This window comes from Crinia signifera, chromosome 8 (assembly GCF_055691185.1).
Source record: "Crinia signifera chromosome 8, ASM5569118v1, whole genome shotgun sequence".
Classification (NCBI taxonomy): domain Eukaryota; kingdom Metazoa; phylum Chordata; class Amphibia; order Anura; family Myobatrachidae; genus Crinia; species Crinia signifera.
In genome coordinates this window covers 35723978-35747797 of record NC_139224.1, presented here as the reverse complement: position 1 = coordinate 35747797, position 23820 = coordinate 35723978, and the positions used below count along the sequence as shown (strand labels likewise).

At 43.9% G+C, this 23820-nt stretch overlaps 2 protein-coding genes across 11 annotated transcripts in view; one reads left to right on the top strand and one right to left on the bottom strand.

Moving 5' to 3' along the window:
- The window catches only part of CENPP (centromere protein P), a 245147-nt gene that overhangs the window by 35128 nt on the left and 186199 nt on the right, over positions 1–23820 (bottom strand). The gene's annotated exons all lie outside the window — the stretch shown is intronic.
- ECM2 (extracellular matrix protein 2) overlaps positions 18324–23820 on the top strand; it is a 29189-nt gene continuing 23692 nt past the window's right edge. For 2 of the 3 annotated variants that reach the window (XM_083156132.1, XM_083156131.1), the window contains exon 1: positions 18324–18510. The gene's annotated coding sequence lies outside the window, so the exon portion shown is untranslated. Of the gene's footprint in view, positions 18511–18579; positions 18786–23820 lie in introns of those variants that run through there. The other variant, XM_083156133.1, reaches the window with a different exon arrangement.

Sequence of the window (23820 nt, the reverse complement as noted above, 5' to 3'; positions counted from 1 at the left end):
TGCAAAAGTTCAGATCTAATGCCAAATTCAATCAAAAGATCTAATGCCAAATCTAATGGAAAATCGAAACGAGAGGAAGGCCATGACTAAAGGACCAATGTTCAGTATTGTTCACATGCACCGCACCCATCCTGTGCATGTGCATTAAGGGTCTGTATCAGAGGACACAGGGGCAGATTTATTAAGCTTGGAGAAGAGATAAACTGGAGATAAAGCGGAGAAAAGGTAAAAGGAGATAAAGCACCAGCCAATCATCTCCCAACTGTCATTTTCAAACACAGCTGATAGGCTGCTGCTTTATCTCCTTTTACCTCTTCTCCGCTTTATCTCCAGTTTATCTCTTTTCCAAGCTTAATAAATCTGCCCCACAGTGTGGTATCAGACCATCAGTGATTGAAAGTGTGATGCGGTAAAATACCTTGGGTGGCATGGCCTTCATTTCCAAAAACGGAGGCATGTTACTGCCGTTTTAAGGAAAGGACAAGGCCAGAATCTTTGTTGGAGGATGGAGATTTCCTGTCCTCTTTGTTGTAGCTGCAGTGGTCAGCTTACACAACCCCATAAGGCAGACAGATGACAAATAGTGTCAAAGATAATCGATTATTATGTGCTATGATTCAGCTTGGATCAATAATGCATTCTGAAAGACAATTAAAAAAAAAAAGTTTAATGAATCTGTCTAATTAATGGCTAATATATGTTGGGGATAGGTGAAATAATGGAAAAATTAAACAAAGTAGATTAATGCATGAAAAGTTATAAAAACACTAAATGTACAGTACAAAAATTCATAAGGGTAATTTCATGAAATATGGAGCCAGCGAGTTGCAGCAAAGCATTTTTTTGCGGCTACACCTCCAAAAAGTATGTTTATGGAGGTTTGGCCACATACCGCATATATGAAAAAAGCCCCATAAAGGCTATAGATTCTGTGACTTTGATGCGATGAGCAGTGCCACCTTTGAATGCCATTGCGCTATAGAAGCCTATGGATTTCCCCGCTAACAGGGAACCAATCAGATCCCTTCCAGCACATCCCACTGCGCACACATCAGTTGAAGCATGTGCATCTAGGACTCCAGGTTATACACTGCAAGAACTGTCCCTCTGTGTGATTTTTTTCATGCATACGGGATAACTGAACGCTGATACGCATTCGGAGAGTGAAAATGTAATTTCACATAACCGCTAACATTTTTGTATATTTATTCTGCTAAATGCTACTGATAAACGTACTGTAAAGCCCCGTACACACGGGACAACCCGGCTCTCTTGCTTCTTGCTGAGCGATGGGCATAAGCACGATCGCTCAGCGCACAGTGGGGCTTTCCCTTTTGTTCATAGATAAAGCCCCGTGATTTAGCAGGAAAGACAGTGCAAGAAGACCTGATCTAAGGGCTGACAATTCGCAGTGGTCAGAGTTCAGTTTAGCCGCCGCCCCTCGGCGCTGTGCTAGCTGTGTAAATGAATGTGTAAGGCTACTAAATCTATTCGCAGCCAAGCGAATATGTCAAAAACCATTGTCACAGGCTCTTTATCGCAGGCTCAGAGTAGCCAGAGACTTACTGGGCGTTGCGATGGGAAACGGTATATCCAGCCTGGAGCTGACATCACACACCCTCCCCTAAAATGCTCAGGCACGCCTAGCATTTTCCCGGACACACCCACCGTTTTCCTAGGCATGCCTGTTTTTTTCTGAGCACTCCCACTAAACGTCGGTTTCCACCCCCAAATGCCTACTTCCTGTCAATCACATTGCAAACGGCTTGCAAATAGAGAAAGTAACAGGATTTTATTGCAGGAAGGACTCGCGCATGAGTACTATGGACTGTACGCATGTGCAGTGTATCCATAATTGGATGCTGTGCGATTCAGTCTGAATGACCCCCTTAGTGATCATGATGGAAGCAAGCTGTCAGCAACTAGATGCCCATCATCACCAGATGAATTATTTTGTTCACAGTTAATCAGGAAGATAAACAGGCCAACATTGATTAATTCATGTTTAAGTCATTTTATTACAGCCCTTTGATTGAGGACAAAAATGTAATGTCACATTTGTATGGAACATGAGTCATATATTATAATTGATTATAAGTATAGTGTGGCTTACAGTGTTACAGTGTTTTTGTTTGTGTCAATCATAAGTTTAGTCTCTAAAGTAAGGTAAGTGTAAAGTACATTGAGTGTTAAGGGTGCACAGGCACCCCCTAATGCTGTGCCCCCACCCGCACACTTACTGCTGCTAGAATTACCAGAAATACCTTTTACGAAAGGCTTTTGCTTTTTAGACCTGTACTCCATTAAAATAAATGCCCATCAATCAATTATGTGTGTTTTGCATTATTAATTGTATTACACCATTGTCATATCACTACATACCTGCGTCACCCAGATATGATTTTGACTTTATTTGCATGTACTGTTACACAGAGTAATTAGATGATTAAAACTGAAATAGGCAGGATATTATGGTGTGGCTGAGAGACGTTTTATATTGTAGTGTTAGAGAGACCCAATGGCGGTGTTAGACATGCCCAATAGGTGGTGCTAGGCACACCGATTTGACAGTGCACCCCCTAATTAAATGTGCTGCGCACGCCTATGGTACAGTATAAATCATTTTATAAAAATAATTCGGAGATCAAACTGAAATAAATGAATAAGTCCCTTCAGTTACTATGTCCATTATGTTGTGCCACACATATACAAAAAAAACAGGTAACTACTATAGGGGTTATTCAACCGGTGCTGATTTTTATGATCGAAAAATCTTCACTTTTTGTAGATTTTCAAGTGAATTTTCATTCGACCTATTCAATCCAAGTGCCAATTTTTCCAACATTAACATTTAATATTGACCGATTTTTTACAATCTACTTATTCAATCCCGATTTTTTGACTGTCGGAGAAACATCACGGTCGGAAAACCCATGGATCGACTAATTACTTGCCATTCCATGTGTTTTAGTCGAGAACACGGCCACTTTAGGCTATTTTTCATGGATACAGATACAACATTAAACAAAGTTGAATCTGTATCAGCAGAAGCGCCATCCAAAAATGGGCGCATTGAATAAAGATGTCCAGATTTTCAGCTAGTTGAAAAATCTGTACAGATTGAATACCTCCTTAGGGGGCAAATTACTAACACGGGAGTTCTATTTCACATGGGATGTTGCTATGGGCAACCAATCAAAATCTATTTCTTATTAATTTACTACCTTCTAGAAGATAATAGATAGTATCTGACTGGTTGCCCATAGCAACATCCTATGTGAAGCAGAACTTCCATCTTAGTCAGTTTCCCCCTAAGAGTGTACATTTATTTCTGTTTATAAACATTATTTAAGACTACCTACTCCATATATTAGTGTTATATATTTTAAATGTTGAACATAAGCTTTATTTTTGTGTGGGTGCATTTAAACATCTAAAAATGAACATGAAATATAATGGGCGGTATTCAATGAGGCTGATTCGCCAGGTTTTTATGGCGATTTTGTGCTGTAAGGCGAATTTCTGACTAAAACGGTGAATCACCCTATTCAATGACCAGATGGCGAATACATTTCAAGGTTTTTTTCGCCATGATTCACCGAGTAGCAATCGCTATCTTTTTATGGTGAAGTGGAAGGTGAACTTTTAAAATAAAGTATTTAGTTTTTTTACAATTGGTGTCAAAAAATCAGGAATTTTATTCTGAGGAGGGGCATGCTATTTTTATTCATGTGCTGTAAGCACATGAATATATATTTAATTTAAAAAAATATATTATTATATTTTTTTTTACACAGACCAGCCAGCAGGGGGCCGGAGCCAAGCCGCTCATTAGATATTCATATATTCACTTCACCCGATCATTACATATGCATGATCGGGTGTAGTGAATAAACCCGGTCCCCTGCTGGCACCCCCGGGGGGCAGCCTGTGCTGGCTGGCACCCGGGGAGCCCACCTCCCCCCCACAAACGTTCTGGGGCAGGCAGGGAGACTTCCATCTCCCTGCCTGCCACCGTCCTCAGGCTCCCTGCGGCGTCCGCCGCAGGAGCTCAAATTTGCCAGTCAGGGGCAGCGAGCCCCTGACTCATTGAATACCGGAGCCAGCGAGGCTCCGGAACGCAGCGAGGAGTGGCGAATGTGCAGCAAATCCTAAACAGGATTCGCTGCACGTCGCCGGTATTCACATTGAATACCGCCCAATGTGAGTTATAGGCAACGACTCTAAAACAAACAAAAAAACAAACAAACAAACAAGGAGGCATAATACCTTCCAAAAACATTCAGTTATTGAAGATCTTTAATTGGTGGTGTTGTGGATCACGGTGTTTATAGTGTTGTACAGAATCCTTTGAAATCATGGAACAATAGAACAGAATTTCCTTATTATGTTCAAGGCTGGAAAAATACATACCTTTTGTGGCTAGACAGGAAAAATGTATCCCATGAAAGTGATTATGTAAGGCCCAAATGAAGGGAAAGGATTAGCTTGTCAACCATTAATTACTATGGTAATTGCTCTTATAGGGGAGCAAACTGCTAAAGTAACTCCATGTTTTGGTTTAAAATGTGGTCACTGAAATATGAGGAGGACATGATGGAATTTCTGCGTTCTACACAATAGGAGAATGATTATACGGATGGATTATTTTACTATTTTGACCAATTGTGATTCTCCCAGACGTTATGGCTGTGGAAAATGCCCGTCATGAAACCGTAGAAGGAAAGAGTGTTCCCCAAGGCATAACACAAATGGTGAATATTTAGCAAATTTACTGAAAATAATCATGCACTTAAGTTTCAGGTAATGAAAGAATACAAGGACTGTCAAAGTCAAAATTATTATATAAATCTATAAACCATTTACAGAAACACTTCCAAAATGGGATCATCATAAAGTAAGCATGACTCAAATTAATGCTGTACCACTGGGTCACTAAATAAAAGAATGTATCAACAAAGAAACACTGGCTATGTGCCTGTAATTTATATATTAGCAAAACTGTTCTGATTGTTGACTGGTAAAAAAAAAGAGTTTTTCTTTTAATTTAATTTTCCAGAATTGATTTGAAAAAGTTCAGTTTAAAAAAAAAAAAAAAAAAAAAGTTTTGAAGGGACACAACAAAGATTTGGAAAGACAACATAACACGAAAAGTACATTTAGAATACAGATAATGTCTGTAATGGAAATGTATTTATATACAAACCTTGTGGAATTATGCTACAGGGCAAAGGGAAGGGTTGAGGTTGGGTAGGAAGAGGGAAGCAGGCAAGGTTTCTATCACAGGTGTCAGCATGCAGGGATGGGACGTTAGCCTTGCTGATTGGAGAAGGAATCATAATGGAGGAAGGAAGAACACATAAAAGGGGTGTAAGTGGCTTTCTCTGAAATGCCATGGGGCCCACACTGTGGTTAAGAGATTGTGTCTACCATGTAGGTAATCACGAGCAACACAACCAGTATACAGCCTAGATGAACCAAGTGTTGCCCCATATGGTTGTATTCGGAATGGCAGACTTAAAGAGGTTAAACTTAGTAATACAAGTATCCCAGAAATATAAGCGGGGGTGGAGAGGTGTTTGACATGTGCACGAGCAGGAGCGGGAAGTCAGAAAGAAAAACTGGGACTCACCCAAAATATTCACCCAAGCCTCTCATGCCACAGGTAGCAAAGACCTATGCCAAGTAGGAGGCACAGTAGTAAAGTTTAATATCTGGGCACCCACTACCCACTTCCCTCTAGAAAGCCTTAAGGGTAGTTAGGTATAAATGCATGAATAAAATGAAGGCATTACCCAAATTCGATGGGTAAAGCTGGCCATATAGCTACAGATTTATTTAGATCTTGGCTGGTTGGAACAAAATCCTGGTAATGGATGAGAGCAAATGACAGTTGACCATTTGCTTTGAAATGCTGGAAAACTGCCAAAAACTGTCATTCAGATATTAGCAGGATTTTGTTCCAATCAGCCCGATCTGACAAGCGATCTGTAGATGTATGGCCAGCTTTAGTTAAAAAAATTAAATCTGGATTTCTATAAAAGCAACTTCACTGGGTACCATTCCTCTCGCCGATGAATGCGGCCAGGGGATATTCCTTTGTAGAGCTGACCTAACTGACTCCTCCTAATTTGCATAACAAGCCACTGATATACTAGAAGTGTGAGGAAGGAACTGCTAAAGTAATAGAATGGAAAGTTCTGCCCTGAGGGTCAAAGGAATGGGATTGGAGTCACTGTGATCCCTCCACCGATGGTGTTTACTTAGTGGTTTGTTTATATTTCTAAATGTCAAAAAAAGCCCATTGACCCAGTTATGCATGAGGGGTCATCAGACCGCACCCAAGTACCCTGTTAGTGATTTTCATATGCCCACTGAGGACAATAAAAGATCTCACATCACTGGTAAAAATAACGCAGTGGAAAATACAATGGTATTTTCATTGTAGCACTCCATGTGCTTCCCTTTATAACAGTTTTTGTCAGCAGATTTTATAACATCTGCAATTGGAAAAAAGAATGATGCCGTGGATCACTGATGAGAGAAAGGCATGTTTTCAATTGTGTCTACTCCAAACAATAATGGCATTTTCAGCATGACATCTCAACTATCACCATGTCTGGGGATTGTTTGGTTCATTAATTGCTTATACACTCTGTATGGTGGCGGATTCTGTTTTGGACACAGCAGCATTATAAAAATGCACTTCCAGAGTCCTTCCTTAGGGTAAATCCATGGCCCTTATTCTGATCGGTGCGGATATTCCCGCATTCTTACGGAGCGGTCCGCACGCTACGGTGTTTTGCCGCATGCGGCCATCGTCCGTAGAAACGCCCACGTGTCCTCCGCATTCGGACGGACTCACTCTTTAAGAACAGGGCGTGTTTACGGACGACATACAAACCATGCGTGTGCGGGAGAAACACTCAGATTCGGCACGGTATTACAGAGTATTACAGAGTATGCTCGGGAATACCGCATCCGAACGGGAGCCAAGCGGTGCTACCGCACGTAAGTGGAGTATTTACGCCAAACAACCCACTATTAAGTATCTTCTGCAAGACATCACATGACCCACTTATTCAATTACCTATCCTCATAAAAAAACTGCTTATTTGGAACATGTCGAATACACATGTGTATTGCTAGTATTAATATTGTGTCATGTCCATTGTTAGCAGTTTTAAAGTGTCTGCCAAGTACAGGATATGTGGGTGTTTAGGAAGGGTTCCTTGAAGCAGCAATGGTTTCAATTAAAGCACTGACAAGCGGCCTATTAGTGAGTAATGAGTAAAGGAGTAGATTCTATTGGGTTCAGGTGTTAATGCTTGTAGTCATTAGGCGTACGTTCGCCTACCGCATGAACGAGTGGTGTCCGCAAAGCAATAGTACACTTGTGGACACCGCACATTTCTTCCCCTTTTGATCGCGTGCATTCGGAGTGCTATCCGAATGTACGCCCCCCAACATAAGTGTACTCCCCCGTGTCCGCCCATGTTTCCGCCCCGTTTTGCCCACTTTGAAACTACGCCCATGTGACATTCCGCATGACGCCCATAATACGCCCATATTTCCCGACTGATTGCGGGGAACAGTTTTGTACGGGATTTGGCCGAACTGGTACGGAGTCAAGGCGTGGCACATGCGCGTTGCGTTCTCCACGCATGCGCAGACGCCGAAAAGACGCGATCCGTAAGAATGCGGTAAAGTCCGCGTCAATCAGAATAAGGGCCCATGTGTGTAAATGTAGTGTTCGCACAATTTTTAAAGGGTAAAATGTGCCCTGCCCCACTAGTAGCACCCTGCTAGAACAGCCTGCTGCCAATGCGCACGGGGAAGCCCAGAGCCCATGTTGAAGCCTGGCGCTTCCCGGCAGTTAGTTCGGCAATGCCTGCCCGGCCCACTTTGGTGACGTGGTGGGCCGGCACCTGCCACCTTTGGTGACGTTGGCGGGCCGGCCCGCCCACTTTGGTGACGTCGGCCGCCCGGCCCGGATACTTTGGTGAGGTCACGGCCCGGGCCCGCCCCTGTGGCGACGTTGGCTGGCCCGGTCCGCCCTTTTCTTTCTGCCCCAGCCCAGTTCCTAGAAGGAACACTATAAATGCGCAAGGATTACGATGCCCACTGCCTGCATCTGTAGGTGCTGAAATAAAGATTGCACCATGGAAACTTGCTGCAGCTCTATGGCAGGTGCACTTTCTCCATCTGAGTATGGCCTACAGTGTAAGCAGTTATGTGTATGGCTAAGTGACCATTATCTGCGACACTACCATAACACGCACATAAGATGGATCATCTCTGTGCCATTGCTAAGTCCCCTTCCTGTAACCATTTAGGATGAATGACATTTTCTTCACAGTTCTATAATGTTTCCAGCACGCCTCAAACGTGACTCTAAATCTGCGTACACACTATCTAGACACATGCACAATGTGCATAGCTGCATGCGTAAGAGGAAAACATGGCTATACTGCATCAGGGACGTGCAGTCAGGGGAGGCAGGGGAGGCAGTGCCTCCCCTGTCATTAGTGATAGCCATACTAAACGAATACAAAGAATATACTTATGACACATATGTGTCATAACTTAGTATCTGCTTTATATTAATCCATTAATTTTGACACCATAGTTAGTTGCTTTACTGTTAAGGAGGCACCTAGAGCAGTGCCTCCGGCAGCTAATGTTAAGGTTCAAGAACAAGGGGCGGGCAGAGGGCTGGGCCAAGCATCAGGCTGCAAAATCCCAATTAAAAAACCTCTAGAAGCGGCACCTATAGCGGTGCCTCAGTGACAGGGACATGCTTTGAATGCACGCCCCTGTCAGTTAAGTAGCTGCGATTGGTTAGCGCAGCAGAAGCAACCCAGCTGCACTTGGTAAGACATCCCCCCCTTCCCCACGCCGCAGGTGCACAGACCTCCACACACCCCACACCCAGAGCCAGATTAAGGTCTAAATGGGCCTGGAGCTGAAAATGATCAAGGGCCTGCACAATAATAGTAGTAGTGGCCAGCAGCTAATAATGTGGGGGCGTGACCAGTGTTCTGGTTGGGTGGTCTGCTCATGGGTGCGTCTCTATTTGTGTAAATACTTTCGACTAATTATATATGCCTGGAAAAGGCAGGAGGCTGGCATAGGAAAAATGCAGGGAGATATATTGGCGGATGCCCTCCAAAGGTGCACCCACAGGATGCCGATGTCCTAAGATACATGCGGGGTGAGATGGCACTCCAGTCATAAGAAAAAAAATTGAAAGCCGAAAACTTGGTAGACAACATTTCAACACCTTTTATGTGGTCACCTAAGTTCACTACACCATATACCCCTTATACAAATCATGCAACACCATTATACTGTACTTGCCTCTTATACAATATGCCACATGGAATGAGCCAAAATTCACACTAGGGCACATGGATTGAGTCAAAATTCACGTTATTGCCACACAGATTAAGGCAAAATTCACATTTTGCCACATGGATTGAGCCAAAATACACACTATACCAAACAGATTGAGCAATAATGCACAATATGCTTCATAAACAGGGACATTGCGCGAAAAAACACGCATTAAAAATTTACACCATAATGCTCATTACATGTTAAGCCACACACCATAATGTTCATTACGTATTATGCCAAACACCATAATGCCAATTAAAAATTATGCTACATAAGTGCTGCTTACCTACATGCTCATTGCCAGGGGTTCCATGCACATTGCCAGGGGTTCCATGCTCATTGCCATGTGGGAATTTGGGAATGTGCCATTTGGCTCCTTGCCAAAGGGGAATACATGCTCATTGCCAAAGGGGAATACATGCTCATGGTAACTGGGGGACAGCAACCGCCGGGCAGAAATGACAGCCATTGACAGCCAGGCAGAGAGCAGGGGGCTGCCCGGCTGTATTCAAACACTGCAGGTCCCGGCTATTTGAAATAATACCCCTTTCATACCAGAAAATGCAGGCACTTATCCAGGAATTTGGTCCCAGGATCAGGCAGGGACATTCCCGGACTGGCCCCTTTTACACCAGCCTAGTCCCTGCATTTTCTGGTGTGAGAAAACCAACCCCGCCCCCCTTTAAACAACCAGCTATATCTTTAGAACCAACTGACCCATTTACATGTAGGCTTTGAATGATTTTGGTCCCGTAAAACTGGGCCATTTGGTTCCAGAGAAATCTGTCCTTAAACAACATGAACAGCCATGAAATTACATTTCAGAAATGAAAAAAAAATATCTCTAGAACCAATGAACCCATATGGACCAGGTATCAGAATGAAGGCCCAGCGATTTGGGTTCAACTGGGATCAACCTCGAACTTCTGTGATGCCAGGGGGCCATTGGAACCGGGTGGAGGTCGGAATTAGCGGGTCCCATGTTATCCCATGGGGAAAACGTTCTAGGTTTGCCTGTCGGTATCTCCGGTTCCCGGTGGGCTAGAGATGCGGGGCTGGGCTCGTTGGAAAGCCCTGGCCCTCAGCTACAAAATGGGCCTATTTGGAGAGTGGGCCTGGAGCTGTAGCTCCTTCAGGCCCATTGTTAATCCGGCCCTGCCCACACCCCCTTCCCCACCCGGCGGGTTCACAGACCTCCGCATCCCCCCTTCCCCACTCAACGGCTGCACGGACACCCACACCTCCCCCGGGGCGCGATTGATGAAAGTAACCTCCCCACCCCACCCCCTTTCCCACCCGGCGGCTGTATGGACATCTCTGCTGTGTGCACCAAGGGGCCGCTGTCAGCTACATGCAGGGGACATCCAGCCGGAGAACCGAGGAGCCACGCCCGCAGCCTGAGAGCCCCAGGACAGGGACTGGGCAGACTGGACAAAGCCGGAGACAGCAGCAGGTGGTACCGGTTAGTGAGAGCCGTGGAGCGGAGGAGGGGGGTGGGGGGAATGCTCGCTTTTGCCAGAGATCACTGCAGGGTGATGGTGTCAGCCCCGCTGGAGCTGTCACTTATCCCACTGTAGTGCTGGAAGGGAGAAAAGTTGTTCTTAAAACAAGGTGGGGGCCGGGGGATATATGTAAAGGGCCTTTAATAATGTGGGGCATACAGTATGTAAAAGGCATTATACTGTATGCATAAGGACAATTAATAATGTGGGGAAAATGTAAGAAGCATTATTTGGGGCATTATGTGTAAATAGGCATTTAACAATGTGGGGCATATGTAGAGGGAATTATGTTTTTATGTGAATTTAATAATGTGGTTCATATGTGTATGGGGCATTATGTGGCATGTGTATAAGAGCATTAATAATGTGGGGCATATGTGTATGGGCCATTATGTGTCATGTGTATAAGAGCATTAATAATGTGGTTCATATGTGTATGGGGCATTATGTGGCATGTGTATAAGAGCATTAATAATGTGGGGCATATGTGTATGGGGCATTATGTGTCATGTGTATAAGGGCATTAATAATGTGGGGCATATGTGTATGGGCCATTATGTGTCATGTGTATAAGGGCATTAATAATGTGGGGAATATGTGTATGGGGCATTATGTGTCATGTATATAAATGTATTAATAATGTGGGGCATACAGTATGTGTATGGGGCATTATGTGTCATGTGTATAATGTGGGGCATCTGTGTATGGGGCATTATGTGTCATGTGTATAAGGGCATTAATAATGTGGGGCATCTGTGTATGGGGCATTATGTGTCATGTCTATAAGGGCATTAATAATATGGGGCATATGTGTATGGGGCAATATGTGTCATGTCTATAAGGGCATTAATAATGTGGGGCATATGTGTATGGGGCATTATGTGTCATGTCTATAAGGGCATTAATAATGTGGGGCATATGTGTATGGGGCATTATTTGTCATGTCTATAAGTGCATTAATAATGTGGGGCATCTGTGTATGGGGCATTATGTGTCATGTCTATAAGGGCATTAATAATGTGGGGCATATGTGTATGGGGCATTATGTGTCATGTCTATGAGGGCATTAATAATGTGGGGCATATGTGTATGGGGCATTATGTGTCATGTCTATAAGGGCATTAATAATGTGGGGCATATGTGTATGGGGCATTATGTGTCATGTCTATGAGGGCATTAATAATGTGGGGCATCTGTGTATGGGGCATTATGTGTCATGTCTATAAGGGCATTAATAATGTGGGGCATATGTGTATGGGGCATTATGTGTCATGGGTATAAGGGCATTAATAATGTGGGGCATATGTGTATGGGGCATTATGTGTCATGGGTATAAGTGCATTAATAATGTGGATGTGTACAGGGCAATTTTGTGTACAGGCTATTAAAAATGTGAGGCATACAGTAGGTGTAACGGGCATAAATAATGTGGGGCATGTGTAAGGTGCATTAAGTGAGAGAGAGCATTAATAATGTTTAGCAAACAGTTTGTGTATGGGAGAATTATTTTTATTAGGGGATTAATAAATTGTGACAATATGTGTATAAGGACATTACTAGTGTGTGTGGCATTCTGTGCATATGGTGTGTTAGGGTACGACTGTGGAGGTTGAGCACAGTGGCATAACTACAATAGGTGCAGGATATGCGGCCGCTATGGCACCCTTGATGGTTGTAGGACCTGCCGCTCCCCTGCACCAAGTCATGCTGCTGCCAGTGCCTCACCAACCACTGACTTCACCGCACGTCACTGTACTGCATCCAACATTGGCAGCATCTGCGATTTTCATTCATGCACACAGTGACCCGCATTCAGATGTGGTTGGAGGTGCTATCACTGTTGTTACATATATACGCAGCAGAAAAAGTATCAATATGGTATCGGCCTCCTGCTGCTTTACTGATCCTGTGTCCTAGGGCTCAAGGTTCAGGAGAAATGTAAGGAAAATTATTTCACAGAAAGGGTAGTGGATAGGTGGCATAACCTCCTTTGAGAGTTGGTAAAGGATTAGGTCAGTATTCAATCTGGGATTCCGACTGTATGAACAGTTGTAACACAGGGCCATTTTCACCCAGTTCTACAGGTATTCGACAGGTGGAGTTCAATGTTCCGCCTGTCGACTGTCAAAAAGGGGGCGTGTTGGTGAAAACGGCTGTGGATTGCAGAAAAACGACCGTGAATCCGACAATCAACGGCCATTTCTGACAAAACAGACATGACTGGATTAAATATCGGATCTAGCCTGCGCAGAGATGCGATGGATCTATGAGCTGGATACATTGCACCCAAAGGGGTTAAATGGGGAGTTCGAAGTAAAATGGTTTTTGTGATCGGCTCCCCATCTTTCCCTTTTCCTCCCTTCATATGTGTGATATATTCTTTGTACTTCTGCCTCTTCATATTTTATGTATATATTTTATATTTTATATTCTATATATATTTTATGCACATTATTATTTTTGTGCACATCATTATCTTTGTGCAATATATTGCAGCAGATAATTTTTCATGGTATTTTAGATGTATGTACAACTTTAAGAGAACCCTGGGTGATGTATAGTATAAGGGCCACCCAGGAACCAGTACACCGGAGCTCTGAGAGAGGTATAAATAATTGGGAGCTGCGGCCTCCAGCTGCACCTTGAGAAAGACCGATTACGGTAGAAACGCGTTGGTGAGCAGCTGGAGACCGGAGTTCTGAGAGGAGACAGCCACCAGACACAGGGGAGGAGTGCCGAGGGAGACGTTTGCAACCTCGGGCGGCTTAGCAAAATCATTAGCCGGGGAGAGACCACATACCAACAGTGGAGCATCGTGACATATAAAACATCTTTGCCACGACCCTGCCAGACTGCGAGCGCAGGCAGATTCTGACAGGAGGGAGCACACCTGTTATCAGCGATCCGTGCACCTAGCTCCAGGGTCTCTTCTGTTTTCCCTTACCACCAGGAAAACCAAATTAGCACAGGGAAAACCCAAAGGCTAACCACAGTGGCAGTGTGGCGCCTAAGGGAAGAGTACCAGTGTGGGAAAATCCTGCTTAAGATCAGTGGATTTAAAAGGTGAAAAATCACATCCCCCAAGAGGTCCGGTGAGCTGTAAAATTTTCTCCTTACAAAGAATTTTTTTCGATGTTTTTTTCATGTGTTTGATGTTTTGTGGATTTTTTATATATTTTTATTGGATTGGTCTGATGGTTTGATCCATTTTTTGCAAAATAAAGTGACTAAATTTTTAAAGATAACGGAAATCACGTGGCTTCATTTTGGAGAAATTGTTTCCCTACAAATCCTACAGATTTTTTGAATATATTATCCCTGCGCTGTGGTCAGCCCGTTTACATATTGTTTTTGCATAAATATCGGATCTGTTTTGTCGATTTCCGCCTTCAATGCTGTCGAAATTGGCAGCTTTGAATAGGCGGCAGGCACTATTTCCTCTGGCGGAAATAGCGCCCATCAATGAATTCTCCCCTGAATCCCCAAATGCCGGAAAATGTACAAGAACAATTGCTCGGATAAATTTGTTAAATTAAATTGATTTAACCAATTTGTCTGACTGACCATTGTCTGGTTTTCAGCATTTGGGAGCAAATGGTTGATTGTCCTTTGCTCCCATACAATACCAGATTTTTGTTCCCACCAGACAAATTGGACAGATAAATCTTTAGGTGTGTACCCAGCAAAAGACAGTAGAGCGACTTAACATGCTTCAGATATCCATATGATCATCCTTATAAAGAACTAATCAAAAAAGTGTCGAGATTATACCTAAAAGATTAAACAAGGGGCAGACTAGTTTGTTTATTTATTATTATTTATTACCAGTTATTTATATAGCGCACACATATTCTGCAGCGCTTTACAGAGAATATCTGAACATTCACATCTGTCCCTACCTCATACACATACACACACACACTCTAGCGCAGGGGTGGCCAACCCGCGGCTCTCGAGCCGCATGCGGCTCTTTGCTTAAGGAGCTGAGGCTCCTTCAATCACCCCCCGTCGCAGCGCTAAAGTTCTTCCTGATCACTGTGGTCAGCAGCGATCGGGCAGCCCGCGTCTCCCCACACAGTGAGCGGCTGCATAGCAGGTCCAGCCGCGGAGCAAGCCCCCTCCCCCTCCTAATATATGATGGACATCCATCATCTTGCCCCCCGCCCCCTTACCCACGCCGATGAGACGATGTCGGCGCATAGGAGATGATGCTGCGGGCCGAGGAGACCAGCCGATGGAGGTTCCTGGGCTGAGGGAACAGCAGCCATTGCGTGAGCCAGCTGCTGCTGCAGGGAAGTCCAGCTGCTGCTGAAGCAGAGGAGGCCAGCTACTGCGCGGGAGCCGGCGCCGGGGCATAGAGAAGACCTGACATTGATTACTAGCCGCAGGTGAGAAGGAGACGTAGTCCAGGAGATCTGGGGGGGGGGGGGGGGGACAACAACCCTTTTCTAACCCATGCTCTCTCCCTTTGCCTTGCCTTACTTACATTCGCACTCCTCCCCTCACCCCCTCTTCCCCCACACCACTCTCTATCTACCTGCCTTTTACTCCCTCTTTGTGTCATCTCTCTTGCCCCACCTCTTTCGCTCTCACATGGTCCATCCCCACTGCTGCGGAACGTGGAAGCCGGCATCAGGGCACAGGAGACCTGACTGCTAGTACTGGGTGGGTGGGGGAGAATAGCAATGTGAACACCATTGGCTTCTATAGTGTTAACCCCCACCCCACACACACACTTTTTTGAGGGTGGCGGTGTATAAATGTATGTATGTATGTATGTATGTATGTATGTGGGTGGCGGTTTATAAATGGTATGCATGTATGAGGGTGGCGTGGATAAATGGTATGTATGTATTAGGGTGGCGGTGTATATATAAATGTATGTATGTATGTATGTATGAGGGTGGCGATGTATAAATGTATGTATGTATGAGGGTGGCGGTGTATAAATGGTATGTATGTATGTATGAGGGTGGTGGTTTATAAATGTATGTATGTATGAGGGTGGCGGTGTATAAATGGTATGTATGTATGAGGGTGGCGGTGTATAAATGTATGTATGTATGTATGTATGTATGAGGGTGGCGGTGTATAAATGGTATGTATGTATGAGGGTGGCGGTGTATAAATGGTATGTATGTATGTATGTATGTATGTATGAGGGTGGCGGTGTATAAATGGTATGTATGTATGAGGGTGGCGGTGTCTAAATGTATGTATGTATGTATGTATGTATGTATGTATGTATGAGGGTGGCGGTGTCTAAATGTATGTATGTATGTATGTATGAGGGTGGCGGTGTATAAATGGTATGCATGTATGTATGAGGGTGGCGGTGTCTAAATGTATGTATGTATGTATGTATGTATGAGGGTGGCGGTGTATAAATGGTATGTATGTATGAGGGTGGCGGTGTCTATATGTATGTATGAGGGTGGCGGTGTATAAATGTATGTATGTATGAGGGTGGCGGTGTATAAATGGTATGTATGTATGTATGTATGAGGGTGGCGGTTTATAAATGGTATGTATGTATGTATGAGGGTGGCGGTGTATAAATGTATGTATGAGGTTGGCGATGTATAAATGTACATATGCGTATTATGTTGGCTCTTCGTCGTCCCAAAGCATATTTTTTGGCTCTTTGTCTATGACTGGTTGGCCACCCCTGCTCTAGCGTTTTTTGTTGGGAGCCAATTAACCTACTAGTATATTTATGGATTGTGGGAAGAAAACCCACACAAGCACAGAAAAATATACAAACTCCACACAGCCATGGAGGGAATCGAACCCATGACCTCAGTGATGTGAGGCAGTAGTGCTAACCATTACACCGTCCGTGCTGCCCCAGACTAGATGGGCAAAGTTGTTCCGATCTGCAGTCAAATTCTAGGACGCAGGATCGAATCATTGCTGATACCATTATCTGGCTGTGTGACTCATTGGGTTGCGCAAGCCAGCCACATAGGAAGCTACCTGGAGGCTAAGAAATCAGAAAATGAATGAGGTCTCTATTATGGGACATACAATTAATAACTGCTGGGGAGAGGTCGTTCTCATAGATGCATTTGGTCAGGGGCCCTCTTTAAATGTAGCTATGGGGCCCAAAAAATACTGGCTAAGCCCCTGCTTCTGGCTCTCACTCCTGTCTATTCCTGATTTGCTATAGTACCTTAGGCTATCCTGATAGCCACCTCTGCTCAATGTCCAGTTATTTCATATATTGTACATACTTGTAAAAGTAGCCTACATGACAGGAAACATTATCAGTCCCTCAAGCTTTATACACTCTCCTGCAAGTATCGCTCACCCTAGTAGTCGAGGGAAGGTGTAACTGACGATGGTTCATACTTGCCTACTTTTGAAAACTAGTTTCAGGGAGATTATAGTTAGTAGCAGAATTTTGCACAGCGCCCCATTGAAGGGGTGTCTCATGCTCCACCCAAAGGGCGTGTCTAGTTCCATATAAGGAGAGATTGTGAAAAAAGATTGTGAGTGTGGCACCCAAGAGCGTTAGTGTGTACTGCTACATATGAGAGGAATCTTGTAAAATGACTTATATCCAAATGTAGATGAGCCCCAGAGCAGTTAGTAAGAGCTACTATACTTGCTGAAGTGCTGGGAAATGGTGCTGATGATTTAATGTAAATGTATCTTTCTCATTCCTTTTTCCCCAAAATATGTAACAGTGTAACTGGGACTAGGTGACATGAGGGAGATTGGTAGACTAGTGAGGGAGAGAGGGAGACTGCTGTTTTTTCAGGGAGCCTCCTGCAGAATACAGGAGAGTAGGCAACTATGCGATGGTTGCTCTTGCGGAAGTGCAATCTGGGCAGTGCAATCTCATAGATGTGTATGAATATAAGCCTGTTAGCAGTCAGTCCTCAGCAGACGGCGGGAGTTGCTTCTGATCTGCATTATTGTTGCATTATCAAGCCCTATGTCTGTATTAGAATAGGCATAACACTGCGTGATTTCATCCAGCCTCTGCTCTTTGTAGCAAGCTTTGAATCCCAGTACTAGGATCACAGCTGGGCTTCTTTTCTACAGAACTGGAAAATTGGATATTCATAACAGTCTCTTATTTCTGTCTCTCATCACTGACAGACTTGCATTAGGCTCCCGTCTGATGACATAGGCACTGAAAACATTTGTCTTTCAGACAATCCCAAAACTGCCTACGTTGTAAGAAAACACAATCTGCGGTGCTTTAACAAAAAAGCCGCAGGTTATACACATTCAATAACCAGATTGTGTGAAGTTAGCACATTAAAGCATTTGGTGTTTTTTTTCATAGTTTCAGTAAAATAAGATCGTTCCTCCAATGTCGACGTTCCTCTGAATTCTCATTACACATCTACAGGCTATTATTAATTAAGGGGAAGCAGATTAACAAGACGGCAATAACCTCTGTATTGGTGACACTCCAGAACAGCCAGCTGGGAAAAACTTTCAACAAACATAGAAGGCTGTGCAACGTGCAGTGAGACTGCTCCGAGTGCAGCTGTCACATCCGAAGCGGAGCAGTCACGAAGTCTGCTAAGCCCCAAACAAGTCAGCAGAAACTTCGCAGAGGGAGTTGGCCCTGCATGCAGTCACTGAGCGTGTGGTAATGTACTCTATGTCCATTCCCCCTACAAAACACCACTGCAGATTGGCTTTTGCTTTTTGAGACATGCTTAGCTCCTAGTTAACAACAGATCCAGGGCTCTATATGGGGATTTCACTACTGATACAGAAGGGAATTCTCCCAAGCATTAATCACGGAGCAAAGACGGCTCATTCTAGTGTGAGCAGGGACCGTAGTGCATTGTCAACAAGTTAAATACAGTAACTTCATTTTAAATGATGTTATCCTATTAAGAAACTACAGCACATAACATTGTAAGTTGGACTTTCTTGTGTGATGCTTTTGTGATAAAAAGTACAGTATAAGAAAATACATTTTGGTGGGCTGGAAGATTAGGGCCAGTTACAGAACGTCAGACTGAGAACTATGGGACAAAAAGGAACTTTTGAGCCAAAGTAACAGTTGTCCACTCCTACAGTCTGTTTGTACAGGAAGTAGAAGACATAAACTGAAAAAGTTACTCAAATATTAAGATAAAATGCTGACTCTGAACAAGTTTTTTTATTAAATTAGGACTCAGTGGGGCAGATGCATTAAGCCTGCTGAAGAGATAAAGTAGAAGTTGATAACGCACCAGCCAATCAGGTATGTTTAAAAAAAATGACAGTTATGAGTTGATTGGCTAGTGCGTTATCACATTCCACTTTGTCGCTTCACCGGGCTTAATATATCTGCCCCTGAGTTTCTGGACCAATCTGCGGTCAGAGGAGCACTGAGGGCGGCAGTTGAAACTCAACACCTGTTGTTAACCTTTACTGGGTGCTGCAGGCAGATAGAGATGCTATGGCAGCTACTATGCATGATGCTGAGATTAAGCGTATATGTACTTATCTGCCTAGTATGGTTCGGGAACCCAAGGTTTCACTTTGATGGAACAAGAATAACTGAAACAGTCTGCAGGATGTGTGAGAACTGGATGTGCTGTTTTATTTAACTCATTCACTGTAACTCTTCCAGTTGGGGTGGAGGGTGGGGGTTACATTTATAAATACAAAGTTGAATCGCAGCACCTGGAAGCTGTTAGGAAAGAAACTTTTTTGTATACTTTCAATGGAATTGGATTAACAGCAAATGTAACCAGAGGCCCTTTAAAAGAACGTTCTACTTATCTTGCCTATGTAAGCACATTATTTAGAGAGTGTGTTCCCAGCTGTACCCTGTCAGCCAAAGGACCAAATGCATTGTGCTGCTTGCGCTCTCTACAGTCAGAGAAGGTTGTAATCTGACTTAGTAAATTTATTGGTTGAATCAGCATGGATACATTACCACGGTGAACCCCCCCCACCACCCCTTTCCCCGGGGCATAAGGACAATTTCGCTGATTTTCACAAGTTTCAAACATGTTTCAACACTACAAAAACCAAATCTATTTTGTATACAAATATCATCTTCATTGTTTCACTTTTATTTTGCATCTGGAGACAAATTAAACAGAATCTTTTTAATGGTGTGTACACACCTGAGAAGTGCCGTGCAATGCGATCCCCGATGTAATCAGATCGCATCGCACGGCATGCGATGCGATCTGATTACATCGGGGATCGCATTGCACGGCACTTCTCAGGTGTATACACACCATTAAAAAGATTCTGTTTAATTTGTCTCCAATTGCAAAATAAAAGTGAAACAATGAAGATGATATTTGTATACAAGGTTAAAACCCTTGCGATCTGCGTGTGATACCGATGCGATTCTGACTATATACAGTAGTCAGAATCGCAGGGTGATTGTACAAGTGTGTACACACCATAAGTTTAGATTTACAGGTAAAAACACTAAACAGACATTTTGTTCCTGTGCAAAGGACAGTTCCTTAAATGCCTTTCCTTTCTGAACTGTTAAATATTTGTTAAATATTTTAGTTTCCAAACGGTTTACATTTGTTTATAATTTCCATTACTTTACAAACGGTGGTGCCCAGGGCCTAGCAGATGGCATGATCCCTCCTTCTCTGTGGTTTGGGCAATCCCTACCCCTCACTGTGTTTATGTCATATGTTTGCGGGTGAGGTCGGTATGGGCAACTTTTCATTCATCTATGGCTCATGTTGGCTGAACTCATTACATCTCAGCCTTTGCTTGTAAAAGAGGCCATCTTGTGGACCTATGATTTCCTGGGCCACACTAAAATAAGATACGGTCTTTGCTGTAAATATATTACATTGCATGATAATTGTTTATTCTTACCAACTAAACATACAGTATATTGGGCCTTATTCAGATCTGATCGCAGTACAAATTTGGGTACTTGTGTATTATCACGGCGCCCATCGCATCGCAGACCATAAGGCATGCGATGGTATGCGATGCGATGTTCCGCGATGTCCCCCGATGTCATACAATCTTAAAATTGTATGGCATTGTATATGGCATACAATGCCATACAATGCGATGCAATTATAAATTGTTTTAAGCACCCTAATGGGGGCTTACAATGTTAAATGGACCCCCATGCCACCCCCACTATGAACGTGAACCCGAAGCGTGGCGAGCGCAGTGAGCCCGCGAGGGGCGGCAGTACGCGTCCTCCGACCTTTTCATACCCCCACTATCCACGTCGAGTTGATTCTATATAGTGTGGAGAGCGCAGCGAGCCACCGAGCCCGAAGCGTGGCGAGCGGACGTGGAATACATGTAAAGTAATACGCGTCTGCTCGCCATGCTTAAAAACACCCATTAGGGTGCTTATACAATTTAACATTGTATAGGGGGCTTAAATGGCATCGCTGTACATCGGGTGTATGGCATGCAATGCGATGAAATATTGTGCTCTGGGATGCGATGGGCACCGTGATAATACATAAGTACCCAAATTTGTTCTCAAAATGGGCAAAACCATGTGCACTGAGGTGGGGCAGATGTAAAATGTGCAGAGAGAGTTAAATTTGGGTGGGGTGTGTTGAAATTGAAATCTAAATTGCAGTGTAAAAATAATGCAGTCACTATTTACCCTGCACAGAAACAAAATAATACATACAGTGTGCGGGGCTATGGTTACACCACTGCAGCATCTGTGGCCGGGACTCACTGTTACTTGTCTGTGGCGGCTGTGCAGTCACGGCTCTCCATCTCTTCCTCACTCTTGCTGCAGTGCTACTGAAAACTGACCCTCCCAAAATGGCTGCCCCATACAGAAGACACAATTGGAAGAAAAACAAAAGTCAGTCGCACAGGGCAGTAACGTTTTAAATAAAATTTCAAGAGGACCCTCCTAGATACAAATGTGGTTTGCAATTATTTGATACATATGGTGAGGGTGTGCTACCACAGGCATGGAATTTCACAAGAGTAGAAGGACAGCAGGGATGCCTTTTATTGGTGCACCTAAGAATAAATTGAACTCATAATATATAACTTTTAATGAATTTACATCTAAAATATCTGCGAAATAAAACCAGGACATACAACAATCATACAAACAATAAAAAAGGGGAGGACGTTCCCCTGACTCAGTGTGACCCCCTGGTCACCACAACCCCTGTCTGTAAGTGTTTATAGTGTTTTGTACCGTAGGCAACAATAAAGGAGTGGGTATTCTCCTACATGCAGCGGTTAAGCTTACAAGGTCACTTGTAATGAATAGTGTCACACGTACTGTGAGAACGTTAGTAAGTATGGGTAAGGCACGCACCTATTGAGGACAATCCTCTGATAGTGCTGCCCTCAGCCCAGGTAGCCGTTACCGCACTAAGACACTGAGGACTGGTGAACCCAATGTGAGGTGTGCAGGCATGCACTTGCCTCGTTCACACAGCTCACTCAGGTAGCGCTGAGTCTGGCGCCAGACTAGCGTGTCGGTCGCCGGGTGGACCGCTCTTGAGTTCTGCGCAACGGTACAGTTCAAAGTTACAACATTGTATGTGGGGAGGGGAAGAGGGGGTTTTAGAACACACTGAGTGTGTTAAGACGGTCAGCGATCGCTTCGCAGTGAACGCTTCCTCAGGACCCAAATGTGTCCTGAGGAAGCGTTCACTGCGAAGCGATCGCTGACCGTCTTAACACACTCAGTGTGTTCTAAAACCCCCTCTTCCCCTCCCCACATACAATGTTGTAACTTTGAACTGTACCGTTGCGCAGAACTCAAGAGCGGTCCACCCGGCGACCGACACGCTAGTCTGGCGCCAGACTCAGCGCTACCTGAGTGAGCTGTGTGAACGAGGCAAGTGCATGCCTGCACACCTCACATTGGGTTCACCAGTCCTCAGTGTCTTAGTGCGGTAACGGCTACCTGGGCTGAGGGCAGCACTATCAGAGGATTGTCCTCAATAGGTGCGTGCCTCACCCATACTTACTAACGTTCTCACAGTACGTGTGACACTATTCATTACAAGTGACCTTGTAAGCTTAACCGCTGCATGTAGGAGAATACCCACTCCTTTATTGTTGCCTACGGTACAAAACACTATAAACACTTACAGACAGGGGTTGTGGTGACCAGGGGGTCACACTGAGTCAGGGGAACGTCCTCCCCTTTTTTATTGTTTGTATGATTGTTGTATGTCCTGGTTTTATTTCGCAGATATTTTAGATGTAAATTCATTAAAAGTTATATATTATGAGTTCAATTTATTCTTAGGTGCACCAATAAAAGGCATCCCTGCTGTCCTTCTACTCCATACAGAAGACAGTTTTTAAGGATGATAGAGGAGGCGGCGGCAGCCTCCTCTAGCATCCTTAAAAAATGGTCTGCTATTGGGAGGGTCAGTTTTCATTAGGTTAAGTTATAGAAGAGCTGGACCGCGGCGCAGATCGGCCCAAGAATGCAGATTGCTATGTGACATTGAGCACTACACCCCAGTTTGTTATCTATTTGGACTCCTAGATCATTTTCCAGTACTGAATTATCCAATAAATGCAAAGTAGGCAAGTATGACCTAAAAATTATCGCCAACATCCTACATTAGAATATATGAAGAAGTCCAGAAAGTAGCGTTTTAATGCCCAAATCCCTGTTTGTCCTAAGTGGTAAGCCTTTTTAAACTAAGTAGAGAATTTCTGAAGCAAGTATTTGTCAGTAGTGCCCCCCCCCCCCCCAAAAAAAAAGAATAGACACAACTTACTGTATGTTTGCAAAATGTATGAAACAGCATTTCTATTATTATGTAGGATGTATGTCTATTTGCTGGCCGATTCACCCTGTGTGGTTTATTCTTGACTAGATTAATGCCTTCCTTACATGCACCTGTGATGAGCTAATGCATTTATCATTCTGTGTATCACTGTTCTGAGAGAAATATATGGGATCAGTATTTGGAGGCTATGGTAAACCTTGTAATGCCCGGGGCTTAAT